This window comes from Lipotes vexillifer, unplaced genomic scaffold (assembly GCF_000442215.2).
Source record: "Lipotes vexillifer unplaced genomic scaffold, Lipotes_vexillifer_v1.1 scaffold680, whole genome shotgun sequence".
Lineage (NCBI taxonomy): Eukaryota > Metazoa > Chordata > Mammalia > Artiodactyla > Lipotidae > Lipotes > Lipotes vexillifer.
Window position 1 is genome coordinate 1,143,261 of NW_006780838.1, and position 13,510 is coordinate 1,156,770.

A 13,510-nucleotide genomic window follows, 5' to 3' on the forward strand; every position below is an offset into this window, starting at 1 on the left:
AAGTATGGTTTCTTCAGAGCTTCCCATTTTACCCTTAAACTTCAACATAAGTTACTTTCTGTCTCATAATACATGAAATTTATTTAAAAATAAAAGCATACAGGGACTTCCCTGGTGGTCCAGTGGGTGAGACTCCGTGCTCCCAATGCAGGGAGCCAGGGTTCTATCCCTGGTTGGGGAACTAGATCCCGCATGCATGCTGCAACTATGAGCCCGCATGCCGCAACTAAAGATCCCCGTGTACTGCAACGAAATCCCATGTGCTGCAACTAAGACCTGGCGGAGCCAAAATAAATAAATAAATAATAAAAGCATACAAATTATTTCCCATCAAGTCAAGTAGATGCTCCAGGCAGATGCCCCTTGTCTGTGCCAGGGCTTCATGTGTCCTGGACACCCTACTGTGTACATTGAGAGAACTGTTTGCCCCAGGTTGATAAACACGGACAAAATCGGTTCTCTGTATCTCTGGCACTCTCTGGTAGATCAATGAGAGCAGAATGTTTTCCTAAAATCCTGGAAGTGATCAAACATCAGTTAACTCTGGACTCTACCTAGTTCAGGGCATAAATTCTTCCTCGTAAGTAAAGACACACCAGATGACCTGTCTGGTGACAGCTGACAGATTGGCAAACCTGCTGGCCTAGATGTGAGATTCCTCAGGCTGGCCCCAGCTGTCTCAGACTTGGTCAACCCCTCCTCACAGACCACAGCTGACTTTCTAGGAATTCACCCACAATGACTGCTGCAATGATGCAGTGCAATCCAACACTTGGTTGTTAAATGATTAATAAGCACAAAAGTTATCCTCAAAAAAAAAAAAAAAAAGGAATTATATAGTGGTAATGGTCGCACAACTTTGTGAATGTAATTAAAGTTAGTGAATTGCATACCTAAAAATAGTTAAAATGGCAAATTTTATGTTATATATTTTCCCACAACAATAAAATAGTAAAACAAAACAAAATAAAACAAAAAACCCTAAACTTATCCACAAGTAAACAATATTCGGTTCCAGCCTCAAGGATATTCTGGGGTTGCGGGGATGGTAACTATGTTCCAAGTGGATGGAACTACCAGCCATGGGGAGAGCAAATCTAATCTGATAACCTCTCACTGAAACCCCTTCAATGGCTCCTTATTACTCTTGGGATAAAGACCAAAAGCCTTAACAGGCTTATGAAGCACTTGGTGGTCATCTTTCTGACCTCATTTTGTGCCACTTCCCTCCTTGCTTTTTCTGTCCCAGCCACCCTGACCTTCCTTCTCTTCTTTTCAACATACCAAGTTCCTTTCCACTTTAGGGCCTTTGCATGAGATTTTACCTTTGCTTGAAAACCTTTTCCATCCCACTCTATTCTTGGCTAACTCAATCCAAACATCTCTTCCTCAAGGAAGCCCCCCAGTATGGGTCAGATTCCCTGTTATATATGTTTCCAGAACTACATATCTTCCTGTTATAGCTGCAGATCACAGGAAAACTCCAAATAACAGTGACTTAAACAAAATCAAAGCTCATTTCTCTCTTGTGTTCTGAAGTCCTGGGTCTATGGTGCCAGGGACATAGGCTTATCTTATTGTTCCACTTTCATTCCCAAAGTTACCTCATGGTCCAAAAAAGCAGCTGGAGCTCCAGCCATCTTGTCCACATTCCCTCAAGTGGAAAGAAGAAAGAGGGGGAACAGGCAATTCTCCTCCCTTTAAAGACATTTCCTGGAAGTTGTGCATACCACTTCTGCTTACATCTTCCATTGGGAAAAATTTAGCCACATGACAACTTCTAGTTGCAAGAATGGTAAATAAAGTGTTTATTCTAGGTAAGCGTGTATTCACTTGGAAGTGGAGGATTCTGTTACTCATAAAGGAGGAGAGAATGGGCATTGAGGGACCACTAGACTCTGCCACAACAGCACTTATCTTATTTTGTAACCATACATTCACTTATTTATTTATAATAAATTTATTTATAAATAAGGTGATTATTTAACTAAAGCCTTTTTCCTTCACTAGATTATAAACTCCATGACAGCTGGGCCTTGTCTGCTCTTGTTTATCATTGTATTCTCTGTGCCTAGCATGGTGCTTGGTGCCCAGCAGGCATTCCATAAATATTTGTAAACCAAATGTGGAAAGGAGGCTGTCTTAGCTTGGGCTGCTATAACAAAATACTATAAACTGGGTGGCTTATAAACAACAGAAATTTATTTCTCACAGTTCTGGAGGCTGAGAAATCCAAGATCAAGTCACCAGCAGATCCAGGGTCTGGTGAGAACATGCTTCCTGGTTCAGAGATAGCTATCTTCTCACTTTAACCACATGGTGAGGTATCTCTCTGGATTCTATTCTTATCAGGGCACTAGTTTCATTCATGAGGGCTCCACCCTCATGACCCAGTCACCTCCCAAAGGCCCAAAGGCCCCACCTCCTAATACCATCACATTGGGGGTTAGGATTCAACATATGAATTTGGGGTGGGGGGACACCATCCCTAAGTCCATAGCAGAGGCCCTGGTGCCATTAGGGTGGGCCTAAAAGCTGTAAAATTTCCTGGCAAGAGTAAATAAAAATAGATAACATTTATTGAGTACCTACTATATTCTGGACATTGTCACCTAATCCTCAGAACTGCCCTAGAAGGGAGGTTTCAGTGTTATTCCATTTGTTTGGAGGAAGAAGCTGTGATTTAGAGAGGCTAATGTTTTGCTCAAGGTCACATGGCTGGGAAGAATCAGGGTGAGGACTCGAACCAGGCTCTGGCTCTGATGTCAGTGCCATTAACCATCCCTCAAGTCTGTTTCAGGACGAGGCTGCAAGGTGGTAAACCCCATCTCCCTTGGTCCTGCCTACCAGTCACAGGCTAGCTCAGTATCTCCCAGTGCAGCCTTGGTATCTCTGGCCAGTTCAGCCTAATTCAACACATAGTTTTCCATTATAACTAAACCACTGCCATATGGAGAAAGACTAGGAGAGAAGAGGTGAAAAAGTCAGTGCTCACACCCACCAGAATGGCTATTAGTAAAAAAAAAAAAGAGAGAGAGAGAGAGAGAGAGAGAGAGAGAGAGCGAGAAATAAGAAATAACATGCATTGAATGGGTGTGGAGAAATCGGGACTCTTGTTATTGCTGGTAGGAATGGAAAATGATGTACCTGCTATGGAAAATGGTGTGGCAATTCCTCAAAAAATTAAACATAGAATTACCATATCATCTAGCAATCCCATTTCTGGTGTATACTCAAAAAAAGTGAAAGTGGAACTGGAACAGAGATTTGCACATCCATGTTCATAGCAGCACTATTCACAGTAGCTAAAAGGTGGAAGCAACCCAAGGGTCTGTTGACCGATGAATGGATAAACTGAAAGTGGTATATACATACAATGGAATATCATTCAGTATTAAAAAGGAAGGAAATTCTGCAATATGCTACAACATGGATGAACATTGAGGACATTATGCTAAATGAAAGAAGCCAGTCACAAAAGGACAAATATTGTATGAGTCCACTTATATGAGGTTCCTAGAATAGTCAAATTCATAGAGAAAAAGTAGAATGATGGTCACCAGAGAATGGGAGTTAGTGTTTAATGGACACAGAACTTCATTTGGGGAAATGAGGAAGCTCTGGATATAGACTGTGTGATAGTTGTACAACACTATCAATGTACTTAATGCCATTGAACTGCACACTTAAAAATGGTTAAAATGGTAAACTTTATGTTATGTATATTTTAACACACACACATACAAAATCAGTGTTTCCCAGTAGAACTCCTGGGCTGGGCTTCTAGAGGGAAGAAACTGGAGAAGCAGAAGGGGAGCTTTGCCCAAGCACCTGGTCCTGTCTTCCTTAGGTGGTCTGCTTCCAGTGGGGGTGGGGCAGGGGGCGGGGGAGAAGGGCTGGATGGATGTTGTTAATTTGTCCTGGTCCCTGGGTTCTTTAGCAGAAAGCCCAGCGAACACTAAGTCCTATCTGTCCACCTGAAGCTCTCCCACCTCCAGCTGCAGCTCGCTCACCACTGGGCCCCAGCGGGACGTGCAGGGTCAAAGTAATTAATTGACAGAACCACACCCTGGGCTCTTTCCTTCCTCTCCTCTCCTGGCACTGTCCTCTGGCCTTAGGGTTCCTCCCAAGAGTGACTGTCTTGCTGCTGTGTCAGCCTCAGCCCTTTGACTTCTTTGTGGACAAGGCCTTTGCCATGTGGCTGTCAGAGCCACAGGGATGTGCGGGGGAGTCCTTTCCCACTCTTAGTCATTCAGGCTGCGTGGGTGAGATGTGCCATCTTGGTCACTGTGCCCAACAAAAATGTGGCCCAACCAGGATGAGAGGAGGATCCACTTGACATCACTGGGAGGAGAGAGAGCCAAGGCAGTGCCACACCTGTTTTCTGATCATTGAAGGGAATTTTTTTTTAATTCCATTAAAATTTTTATCTTTGAGGGACTTCCCTGGCAGTCCAGTGGTTAAGACTCCGTGCTTCCACTGCAGAGGGTGCAGGTTTGATCCCTGGTTGGGGAAACTAAGATCTCATATGCTGCAGGGTGTGGCCCACATGCCACGGTGCGGCTAGGCCCGTGAGCCATGGCTGCTGAGCCTGCGCATCCGGAGCCTATGCTCTGCAACGCGAGAGGCCACAACAGTGAGAGGCCCGCGTACCACAGAAAAAAAAAAAAAAGATTTTGAAAATAAAATAAAATAACATTTTTATCTTTGATAAAATAAGTACAGAGCTAAAAAGTCAAATAAAAGAAAAAGGCCTGGGCTTCCCTAGTGGCGCAGTGGTTGAGAGCCCGCCTGCAGATGCAGAGGACATGGGTTCGTGCCCCGGTCCGGGAGGATCCCACGTGCCGCGGAGCGGCTGGGCCCGTGAGCCATGGCTGATGGGCCTGCACATCCGGAGCCTGTGCTCCGCAAAAGGAGAGACCGCAGCAGTGAGAGGCCCACGTACCACAAAAAAAAAAACCAAAAAACAAAAAGGCCTAAAGGTAAAACAGCAGCCCTCTGCCCCCACACTCCCACTGAGGTCTAGCTCCTCAGATTCAACCACTTTTAACTCATTTTTAGCTGTTTCTTCTAGTATTTACCCCCATATATCTAATAACAAGCTTATACTGGTGTTTCTTGAAATTTCATTTGCAGGTATTACCCATGGGCTTCGTGTTATGGACTTGGAGGATTTAACTTTTACTTCTCCTATTCCTCTCCCTTCTCAATGTCTTTTAACCCAGTTTTGGTTAAAGCCATACCTCATGTCTTGATTATTAAATTCCAATCCCCGCTCCCCACCCCTCCCCCACATCTTGCAGCCCCTCCCCCACCTGGACTGGTTGCTCTCTGGGCCTCTGTGAGGCTCCCTTCCTGAGGCTTTCCTTTGCTGACCACCTGGGAATTCCAAAGAGAATTGTTTTATAACTATTTTTAAATTATTTCAAAAGGCCTACTTGTTGTAGAAACTTCTTAAAGGCACAAGAAAGAAAATACAGATAATATATTCTTCTACCTAAATATAACCATTAACATTTTTGTGTATGTCTTTATAATCTTTTTAATATTTATCAGTATACATCAAAGAGGGGAAAATGCCGTCTAGAAAATAAAACCCATGGCTGTTGCATTTCTACCCCTGGAGAGTAGCATGACTCCTATCTGAGCAGTAATTCTTCCACGGAGGAAAACAGCTCGTTGGACCCCATGAATCTACGAATATAAAAAATGCCACCTTGGGACTTCCCTGGGGGCCCAGTGGCTAAGGGTGTGTGCTCCCAGTACAGGGGGCCCAGGTGTGACCCCTGGTCAGGGAACTAGATCCCACATGCCACAACTAAGATCCCACACGCTGCAACTAAGACCCGGCACAGCCAAATAGATAGATAAATATTTTTTTAAAAGTGTCATCTCCCCCAGCCCCACCAGAGCATGGTTAAAAAAATGAAGGGGACAAAATCTTTTTAAAAAAACAAAGAGGCCACTCTCACCTTCTGAGATGGCCCACACTCTGTCTGTGGAGTGTGTTTCTCTCTAAATAAATCCACCTCTTACCTATCACTTTGTCTCTCGCTGAATTCTTTCTGAGATGAGACATCACGAACTTGAGCTTCATTAAGTCCTGAAACCAGATACTGAAACCCCCACCAGGTGGGAGAAGTTAACTGTCTGCTGCCGCAAGCACGCAGACCACGGACTGGTTGGAACCAGAAGGTTGATGATGTTGATTCCTACTTTCCTCACCACCAACCAATCAGAAGAAGGTCCATGAGCTGATCACGCCCTCCTTTTTGAATCATTGCTATAAAACTCCTCACTATCCCCTCCAGGTCGGGACACTCAGTTTTGAGAGCATTAGCCCTCCGTGGCCCCCTTTGCATGGCAAAGCAATAGAACTATTTTTTTCAACTTCACCCCCCAAAAAAGAAAAACAACAACAACAACAACAAAGAGAACGAATTGGGAGATTGGGATTGACATATATACACTACTATGTATAAAATAGATAACTAATGAGAATCTACTGCTTAGCCCAGGGAACCCTATTCAACGATTTGTGATGACCTAAATGGGCAGGAAATCTAAAAGAGTGGATATATGTATATGTATAACTGATTCACTTTGCTGTACAGCAGAAACTAACACAACATTGTAAATCAACTATACTCCAATAAAAGTTAATTGAAAAAAAAGCGAGAGCAATAAAATGCTCTGCCAGGAGGAAATGGTAGAAATTAAGACACTGAAAAATTAAATTGAAAAAATTAATGTATTGAAAAAAGCGACAGCTTGAGAGAGGAAAAGGGTTTAGAGCCACATTGTCCAATACAGTAGGCACCAGTCACACAAGGCTATTTAAATTTAACAAAATTAAAAATTCAGTTCCTCAGTTGCACCAGCCGCATTTCAGGTACTCAACAGACACGTGGCTAGTGGCTACCATATTGGACAGCACAGAGTAGAACATTTCCATCATTGCAGAAAACTATTGGGGAGACTTCCCTGGTGGCACAGTGGTTAAGAATCCGCCTGCCAATGCAGGGGACACAGGTTCAGTCCCTGGTCCGGGAAGATCCCACACGCCACAGAGCAACTAGGCCCATGTGCCACAACTACTGAGCCTGCGCTCTAGAGCCCCCGAGCCACGCATGCTACAAATACTGAAGCCCGCGTGCCTAGAGCCCGTGCTCCTCAACAAGAGAAGCCACTGCAATGAGAAGCCCACGCACCGCAACGAAGAGTAGCCCCTGTTCACCGCAACTAGAGAAAGTCCATGCGCAGCAACGAAGACCCAACACAGCCAAAAATAAATAAATAAATTAATTAATTAATTAAAAAAAAAAGAGCCCTCATCATTTGCTCCATCTCTTAAAAAAAAAAAAGAAAACTCTGTTGGATTGCCCTGGTCTCTAACAAAGATCAAAAACTTGCAGTGCATGGACCAAATTTAGTTCATAGAAGTAAAGCATGATAGTTAAGAAGTCAGTTTCTAGAGTCAGATGCCTGAGTTCAAATCCTGCTCTGCAATTTATCATCCATATGACTTCGGACAACTTAATCTCTGTGCCTCAGTTTACTCATCTGTAAAGTGGAGATTATAGTAACTACCTAATAGGTTGTTATAAAGAGCAAATACTTAATATCTATAATGTGCTTAGGAATGTACCTGACATATAGTACGTACTTAATAAATACTTTGATTTGCCTGTTAGTTACTAACAAATGAAGTTGAGGATTTCTAAGTAAAAATCTAGGTTTCTGGGCTTTGGGTTTTTTTTTCCTTTTGTAATGCCTAGTAACCCTGGCTGGAATTCTTGCAATGCTGCAGTTGGCTGGAATGGAGTAGCAGTTGCCCAGTTAAGGTGGAGCACAAATCTCCAGGTGCCCACGTGTTCTTCTGGGGCATATTTTACATCAGCTGCACTCAGAGCAGGCATTTTCCTCTTATTTGCACAAAGAGACGGGGTAGGCTAGTGGGCCGCCCTGGGAGAGGTAGCAAACACATGGGCATCAAGAAATGTCTTTAGGAGGGAGAATGCAAGTGGTTATCTGGGACACTGATATGTCATGTTCAATTTGGAGCTATAGCCCAGACTGTAGAGTGTGGTGATTCTGAGCCTCACATCTTTAGTAAAATCTGCTGCACACAGAGTTTGAGGTTAACAGTGCAGTATTTTTTGAGAAATGAAGGAATGAGGTGGTCCGGCAAGGAACAAAAATAGTGGTAAGGGGGCTTCCCTGGTGGCGCAGTGGTTGAGAGTCCGCCTGTAGATGCAGGGCACACGGGTTCGTGCCCCGGTCTGGGAAGATCCTACATGCCGCGGAGCGGCTGGGCCCGTGAGCCATGGCCACTGAGCCTGCGCGTCCGGAGCCTGTGCTCCGCAACGGGAGAGGCCACAACAGTGAGAGGCCCGCGTACCGCCCAAAAAAAAAAAAATAGTGGTGAAAACAGAGTGAAGACAGAAATTTTTTTAATGTGTCCAGAGGACCAATGAGCCCCTTGAAAAATCTTAGGAGCTTTTTTGAGGGTGGTCACCAGAGAATGTGGAATAGAGGCTAGAGTCATTCTATTTGAATAATCAGGAAAGCATGACTCTCTAAGGCTGGAAATAGTGGCAATCTCTGCAGACTTTTGGTTATAGACTCATGCACATTAAGGAAGGAGAGCAGAAAATCAGACTACAGTATTGGCAACTTTGTAATTTCCTTTTATCTCAGTGTATCCTGAACCATGTCATTATTCTTTTACCTCAGTAATTCTCAACGAGGGGAGAGGTCATGTCAGAATCAAACCATACAAAAAAAAAAAAAAAAGAATCAAACCATACAGGTGCTTCTTCAAGCCACACAGGTGTATCAGTCAGGGATTGGGTGAGGAAACAACCACTTCCAGTGTTTAGATCAGAATGGATTCAGTACAAAAATTAGTGAGTGACAACCAAATCCCTGGGTGGGTGGGAGGAGAACGCTCAAGGGGGGCCATTCGCTCTGTCACCCTTAAGAAGCTTGAGTTCTAGGACATATTGTCTTGCTACAATCCAGGTAGCAAGGGACCAGAAAGCTGGGACCACAGGGCTGCTGCCACCACACTAACCTGGACACTGGAATGTGGAATTCTGCCATTGTTGCCTCTACAATTTCCTCTCAACATCCTTGAACCTGGAGAATGGATGTTGGCATCTCATGGCTTTGTTTGCCAGAAGCAAACAGCCCAAAGCAACAAGAATATGGCATGGCCTCCACCTCACTTCCACTTTTCAGATCTCGTAGAAATGCATCTAAGTGGCAGGACCTAATTGGTACCCAGAATCCTAGCTGTGTGCAATCTGGGAAGTAAGTGTCGCTCTATTTTCTCAGTGTCTGTAGCAGAGGAAGGACCACTGGTGTAAATGCTGTGGGCCCATCAACCACGTCCAGCATAGAGATTCCAGTATGTCACCCCAAGAAATTGTCTCTGTTATGGGAAGAGCTATTTTTGCCCTCCCTGGGGTCCACGTCCCATTCTAATAATAGTACTTCAGATTTCCTTGTGAGAATCGCCTCTCCCACTTGCGATCCCTGCGGCTGGGTGAGGCTGATCCCAGACCCCAGTCCCGGGAGAGGTACACGTACTAACCCTGGGCAGCTAGTGTACTCCATCTCCTGCTCTTGTTCAGCGCATAATCACTCAAAGAATATTTGAAGGGATGTGATATCATATCCCTGGAGACATCAGAAAGAGAAAGGACAGTCATTTATGTTGGACTGTTGAGACATTCACCAGCCTAGAAGCTGGGAGCAGAATACTGACTCATTGTCACTTTCTGCTGTACGATTTGGCAATTGTCTGGTCTGGGTGATACAGATGAGCAAATGCTTCACAGATATCTTTCAGAGTTTCAAACTATCTACAAAGAAAACAATCCTGATTTTAAATATTCTGCCCTTTAATTAAATGAAGCATTAGATCACAACCTCAATAATATTTGAAAAATGTTGCCCCCATAACACCTTCATACTCAGCCTAATTTTCCCCCCAACACACACACACACACACACACACACACACACACACACACACACACTTATTCTAGCTGTACCTCTCACTTTCTCTTACCTCATTCTTCCTAGGTTGGGATCTGCATTCCTCAGCACCAACATCCACACAAGCTGGGTCACTTATCTTTCCAGGAATTAAACACAAGGACACAAAACTAAAAGGAGGAAGGAGAGGCAGAGAAGAGTGATCTGTTTAAGAAGTTCCTGGTCACTGTGTGTACCTGGAGACACAAACCTGCTTTCCATGGGGTCCAGTCCTGTTTGGCTGAGGGCCTGGGCAGTCTGTAGTGGAAACAGCTGTGAATGACAGCAGAGGTCTGGCTCCAAACCTGCACAGCCAAGGGACCCTGGGTAATCTCTGTGGGTCTCTGTTTCTCACTTATAAAATGAATAGGTTAGACTCATTTATTTTCTCGTTTTGATGGTTTACAGTCACATATTGAGTCAGTGTTTGATTTGAGGGTAAGATCACACAAGGCATGACAGTTTGATTTAGAAATACCCCATTTGTAAAGAAGACAAATAGTATTAGAGAAAAGCAAGAGCTCTGAGTTTAGGAGTAAGGAAACCTGGGCTGCATCATAAACTGAGTATCACTGGGCAAGTCGCCGGGCTCCTCTGTGCTGTAAAGGGAGAGGCTTGGAGCAGGCGGTATCTAATGGCCTTTATAGCTCTGAGGTCCTATATGAGCCCATGATCGAAAAGTCATCAAGAAGGTATCAGCTTTAATGTTTCACTGAGAAGTAAATCAGAAGGGAAAGTGAATGCCCTCAGCTGGGGGAAGAGGCTTGATGGCCTCCTGCATACATGGGAGGCTTCCCAGCTGTTTGTCCCTGCCTCACTCCCAATGTCCACATTTAAGGGCGGATCTGGCACATCTGAGACCCGAAGCCACAGCTAAATGAGCAGGACCTTGAGTTCTGCTGAGTTGTCCCATGGCTAGAGTCCAAGGGTTGAAGACCAGACTTTCTCAGCCACTTATCAGGGCCCATTAGTGGCCCAGCCCAAGTGGCTACTTGGCAGTGAACTTTGGTTGGTCTATTAAGTGCCCCAGAAGTGCCACTTTGGCTGGCACCTGCATCTATGCCAGGCCCCACACCACAAGGGATTTGTGACCTCCAAGTCTGGCTGCAGTGAAGGTCAGTTAAGGGCAACCATCCTTGGAGATTTTCCAGGCTGAGCCACTTCAGGGAGGTATCACAGGGACAAGGACCACTTCTGAAAAGAACATGGAGTAAGGAAGCCTGGTGGGAACAGAACAGGGGCCTGGGGGAGGAAGCAGAGGCTACAAGGGAGGGGGAACAAGGGTGGGGAATTCTGGATTTAACGCCAGAGGAAAAGCAGGGCTTGGGCTAAGTGAAGTGAAAAGAAGTCCCAGAAATTGATTCCAGTGCAGGTAGATCTTTATGTGAATAACAGATTAAAATGTGTAAAATAGCATTCCAAGTAGCCTAATTACATAGGCTACCTTTCACTGTTTGTTTCCCCTGATCTTAAAAGTAATGTAATTTAAGGCAAAAAATACAGAAAAGAGTAACCAAGAAAAGAAAATAATCTCACCACCTAGTGATAACCACAATTAATATGTTGGTATGTTTCTTTCTGGTCTTTTATGTGTATGTACAAAATATAAATTTTAAAGGAATGATACTATATAAGATTTTTTCTAATCTGCTTTTCTCACCAGGCACCATATCATGAATTTTTTTTCTTCTCAGTCAATACTGATTCTTGCCATCATTTTTAATGACTGCATGATGTTTTGTTTTTTGCGGTACGCGGGCCTCTCACTGTTGTGACCTCTCCCGTTGCGGAGCACAGGCTCCGGACGCGCAGGCTCGGCGGCCATGGCTCACGGGCCCAGCCGCTCCGCGGCATGTGGGATCTTCCCGGACCAGGGTATGAACCCGTGTCCCCTGCATCGGCAGGCGGACTCTCAACCACTGCGCCACCAGGGAAGCCCAACTGCATGATGTTTGATCATACAGATGTACTATTTTTTATTTAACAATCCTTTATCATTAGATATTTAAATCATGTCTATTTTTAACTATTAAACACATACTTCTTTGAACCTCCTGGCACATACATCCTTGCATATCTGTCCAATTATTTCCTTCAGGTAAATTCCCAAAAGTGGAGGTGCTAGGTCAGAGTGTGCTATACATATTGACATGCTGACAAATTTCTTTACCACCAGTGTCCGATGCTTGATCACCTTTTTTTTGGAAGGGCCAGGATTTATTTATTTATTTATTTATTTATTTGGCTGCACAACCCGCTGGGGCACTTGGAATCCTCGTTGCCTTGTGTGGGATCTTTAGTTGCGGCACGCGGGCTCTTTTAGTTGTGGCATGTGGGCTTTTTAGTTGCGGCATGCGGGCTCTTTTAGTTGCGGCATGTGCGATCTAGTTCCCTGACCAGGGATCGAACCTGGGCCCCCTGCTTTGGGAGCACGGAGTCTTAACCACTGGACCACCAGGGAAGTCCCCATGCTTGATCACCTTTGAGTTAACAGCTTTGCACTTTTTGTATTAAGACCATGAATTCTTTAACATCAGAATTACACAAGTTTTATCCTTTGACCCCATAATTTCACTTCTCAGAAAATTTCACTTCTGAGCAGGGGCTGTCTGAATAAAGTAGTTATTTTGGGCAATCATCATTGTCCCTGTGGACTGGAAAGGGCAACCTTAAGTGTGTCAAAGCCTTCTCCCCATCTTTGCTCACTGAGGGAGGAGGTGCAGGCAATTACTCCTAGTTCCTTGGTTGGTGCCACCATTGTGCCAAGGGTGGACCACCTGCTTATATTGCTCTCTCTACCCTCAGCCTCCAGAACCTCCCCTCACCTTCCTTAATGACATCAGGCCTTGGTTCATACACACCTGCCCCACCTCATCTGTCAAAGGTCACCAGTGATATGTACCCAAGTATTTTTGCAGCATTATCATGAGACAGGATGATAATTTAAGATGATAACTGGTATGTTCTTTCCCTTCCTCAAAATCCCATTTAGTCTAAGACCACCATCCCTCCTTTGGGGTTGTGAGACTTGAGGGCACCTAGAGAAAAAGAGTCAACAAAATGTCAGCTTTTTGGAATTCCCTGGCGGTCCAGTGGTTAGGACTCAGCACTTTCACTGCCGTGGGCCCAGGTTCAATCCCTGGTCTGGGAACTAAGATCCTTCATGAAGTGTGGTGCAGCAAAAAAAAAAAAAAAAAAAATTAGGCTTTTAGGGACTTCTCTGGTGGCAGAGTGATTAAGAATCCGCCTGCCCATGCAGGGGACACAGGTTCGAGTCCTGGTCCCACATGCCACAGAGCAACTAAGCCTGCGTGCCACAACTACAGAGCCTGTGCACCACAACTACAGAGCCCGTGTGCCACAACTACTGAAGGCTGCATGCCTACAGCCCATGCTCCACAACAAGAGAAGACACCACAATAAGAAGCCCGCACACCACAAGGAAAAGTAGCCCCCGCTGGCCACA

At 44.7% G+C, this 13,510-nt stretch overlaps 2 non-coding genes across 2 annotated transcripts; one reads left to right on the forward strand and one right to left on the reverse strand.

Annotated features, from left to right (window-relative positions):
- Positions 1 to 12,432: 12,432 nt before the first annotated feature.
- Positions 12,433 to 12,505, reverse strand: TRNAW-CCA (transfer RNA tryptophan (anticodon CCA)). The gene has a single exon. It is a non-coding gene; the product is annotated as a tRNA-Trp (tRNA).
- Positions 12,506 to 13,122: 617 nt separating this feature from the next.
- On the forward strand, positions 13,123 to 13,195 carry TRNAE-UUC (transfer RNA glutamic acid (anticodon UUC)). The gene has a single exon. It is a non-coding gene; the product is annotated as a tRNA-Glu (tRNA).
- Positions 13,196 to 13,510: the final 315 nt, after the last annotated feature.